The following is a 3,988-nucleotide window of genomic DNA, read 5'->3' as shown; positions in this document are numbered from 1 at the left end:
GTAGCTGGGACTACAGGCGCCTGCCACCACGCCCGGCTAATTTATTTGTATTTTTTTTTTAGTAAAGACGGGGTTTCACCGTGTTAGCCAGGATGGTCTCGATCTCCTGACCTCGTGATACACCCAATTTGGCCTCCCAAAGTGTTGGGATTATAGGTGTGAGCCGCCATGCCCAGCCCAGAGTCCCACTATTAACCAGGCATGTAGAAGATTATTATTATTTTTTTGGTGAGTTACAGTATAAATAAATTTGTATTTGTTTTTTATAGTTTTATTATTTTATCCCACATACAATCATTCCCAAATTATTTATATATATTTTTACTGATACATAATATTTGTACATATTTATGGGGCATATGTGATATTTTGTTACATGCATAGAATGTATAAATGATCAAGTCAGGGTATTTAGAGCATCTACTATCTCAAGTATTTATCATTTCTATGTGCTGGGAACATTTCAAATCCTCCCTATATTATGTATATTTTGAAATATACAATGCATTGTTAACTGTAGTCACCCTACTCTGCTACTGAACATAGAACTTAGCCCTTCTATCTAACTGTATGTTTGTATCCATTAACCAACCTCTCTTCATTTCCCACCCCAGCCCCTACACCCTTCCCAGGCTCTGATATCTATCATTCTACTGTCTGTCTCCATGAGATCAACTTTTTTACTCCCACAATATGAGTGAGAACATACAATATTTGTCTTTCTGTGCTTGGTTTATTTCACTTAACATAATGATCTCCAGTTCCATCCATGTTGCTACAAATGACATGATTTCATTATTTTTATGACTGAATAGTGTGCAATTGTGTATCTGTGCAACATTTTCTTTAATCATCCATTGACATGTCCTTAGGTTGATAGCATATTTTTGCTATTGTGAATAGTGCTGCAATAAACATGGGAGTGCAGGTATCCCTTTGATATACTGATTTCCTTTCCTTTGGATAAACACCCAGTAGTGGGATTGCTGGATCATATGGTAGTTCTATTTTTAGTTTTTTGAGAAATCTCCATGCTGGGTTTTTTGTTTGTTTGTTTGTTTGTTTTTAGATGGAGTCTTGCTCTGTTGCCTAAGCTGGAGTGCAGTGGTGCGATCTTGGCTCACTGCAACCTCTGCCTCCTGGGTTCAAGCAATTCTCCTGCCTCAGTCTCCTGAGTAGCTGGGATTACAGGCATAGGCCATCATGCCTGGCTAATTTTTTTTTTTTTTTTTTGTAGTTTTAGTAGAGACAGGGTTTCCCCATGTTGGACAGGCTGGTCTCAAACTCCTGACCTCAGGTGATCTGCCTGCCTGGGCCTCCCAAAGTGCTGGGATTACAGGCCTGAGCTACCACACTCAGCCTTCATGCTGTTTTCTATAGTGGTTGTACTAATGTATGTTCTCCTCAACAGTGTATGAGTTCCCTTTTCTCTGCATCCTTATTAGCATCTATTATTTTTGTCTTTTTGATAGACATTCTAACTGGGGTAAGATGATATCTAATTGTGGCTTTGATTTGTATTTCCCTGATGATTAGTGATGTTGAGCCTTTTTTCTTACACCTGTTGGCCATTTGTATGTCTTCTTCTGAGAAATGTCTATTCATGTCCTTTGCCCACTTTTTAGTGACATTATTATTCTTTTAGTGTTGGATTGTTTGAGTTCCTTGTATATTCTGGATATTAGGTCTGTTGTCAGATAAATAGTTTGAAAATATTTTCTCCCATTCAACAGATTGTCTCTTTACTCTGTTGACTGTTTCCTTTGCTGTGTAGAAGGTTTTGAGTTTAATTTAGTCCCATTTGCCTATTTTTGCTTTTGCCTGTGCTTTTGAGGTCTTAGCCATAAAATCTTTGCCTAGACCAATGTCCTGAAATGTTTTCCCTATGTTTTCTTCTAGTAATTTCATAATTTTACATCTTATATTTGTCTTTAATCCATCTTGCTTTTGCCTGTGCTTTTGAGGTCTTAGCCATAAAATCTTTGCCTAGACTAATGTCCTGAAATGTTTTCCCTATGTTTTCTTCTAGTAATTTCATAATTTCACATCTTATATTTGTCTTTAATCCATCTTGCATTGATTTTTGTATATGGTGAGAGATAAGGGTCCAGTTTTCCTAGCATCATTTGCTGAAAAGAGTGTCCTTTCTGCAATGTTTGTTCCTGGTCCCTTTGTTGAAAATCAGTTGTCTATAAATACTTGGATTTATTCTCTGTTCTGTTTCATTGATCTATGTGTTTGTTTTTATACTACTACCATGCTGTTCGGATTATTATAGCCTTGCACTATATTTTGAAGTCAGGTAATATGATGTTTCCAGATTTGTTCTTTTTGCTCAGGTTTGCTTTGGCTTTTTGGGGTCTTTTTTGGTTCTATACGAATTTAGGATTTTTTTTTCTATTTCTGTGAAAAATGACATTAATATTTTCATAGGGATTGCATTGAATCTGTAGATTGCTTTGAGAAGTAGTAGAAGGTTCTGAGGGAAAAATGAGTGATGAACTTTTCTTGGCATGTTTTATAGGGAATATTATATTATCCTAAGAACAACCTTACAATTCAGGTAGAGAATACCATTCTTTATTCACAGAAATAGAAAAAGGAAGCTCAGAAATGTTCAGCAACTTGTCTGTGATTTCAGGCAATTCCTAACACATAGTAGATCTTCTGTTAATGTTCATTGAATTGAAATGAGTGAGCACAGGGATATGCTTAGGCTAAGATGTCAGAATACAAGAATAGGGTAGTGGTAAGAGAGAGCATGGGCTTTGGAGCCAGACTAGGTCTGAACTCCAGTCCCACCTTCATCACTGAATAATGTGTATGTCAGTTAGGGTCCCAGGAGGAAAGAAATGACACACTCAAATTAGGATGATTTCAGGAAGGGTTACTAAAGGAACAATTTACAGAGGTTTGAGAATCTCATGGGATAGTGCACTAATGGTGTGGCTGTTACTACTCCTGGAGCTGAAAGGATAAAAGGAGAGAGTAGTTATAATCACCCATAGAGGGGCATCTGACATACATGGTGACTTTCTTTTGAGGAATGCAGCCAACCTGAGATGACACTGCAGGGAAGAAGCCAGGGAATAAATACTCCCACCTTATTACTGGGGATAGATTTTGAAGTCATACTGACCTGGTTTTGAAGCCTGGTTCTGTCACTACTTGCTATGTGACCTTAGGGAAATCACTCTGCCTCTCTCTGACCCATTGCTCGCCTGAAACATTGCCTGTCTCATCAAGTTTCAATGGGGATGACATGAGATAATCCATATAAAGAATTTAATAAATATTGATGCTAAGTCTGTGAACAGATGGCAAAACCTCTGCCATACCACCAGGGTCTTGGAACAGGCCTTGGACACCGATTTGAAGAAAAAAGCATCTCTGAAACCCTGGATGCAGCCCTTCCTGAATCCCATACAGGACAGTTCACCAGCTTCTCCCTCAGGGGTACATCAAAGTATGATACTTATCTTGGTATGGGTGGACCAGCCCATCATATAGCTTTCTGAATAGATGAGAACCAATTTCAAGGTCCATATTTCTGCAATATCCACCATCAGACCTAATTTGCATATGAAGAAAAAAGGAAGCTGAAAGCATAAATATACAAGGGGCTGCTAATTCAGGTTTAGACAATATTTGATGATCTTTTCTAACCAGAGAATTTCCTACAATTTCAGCCACACACTAGCTCAATTCAGGTCATCTGAAACATGTCTACTAAGGAAAAGGAAATTAGAGCAGAAGTGGTCCTTTTCTCTAATACCAGGGTGGCAGTGTGATATGGGGACTGAAGTCAAACAAAGCTGGGTTTGAATCCTTATTCTGATATATATTAGTTGTGTGAACTTGAAAATGTTACACTGAAACTAGTAGGCCTCACAAAACCTAAAAAGTTAGCACCAGGTGGCCCTAGATAGGGTCCCACCCTGCCTAGATAGGGTCCCACCCTGCCTCGATAGTGTTCCACCCTGATAGG

This window comes from Colobus angolensis, unplaced genomic scaffold (assembly GCF_000951035.1).
Source record: "Colobus angolensis palliatus isolate OR3802 unplaced genomic scaffold, Cang.pa_1.0 Scaffold176, whole genome shotgun sequence".
NCBI lineage: Eukaryota > Metazoa > Chordata > Mammalia > Primates > Cercopithecidae > Colobus > Colobus angolensis.
This window is presented reverse-complemented; position numbering follows the sequence as displayed.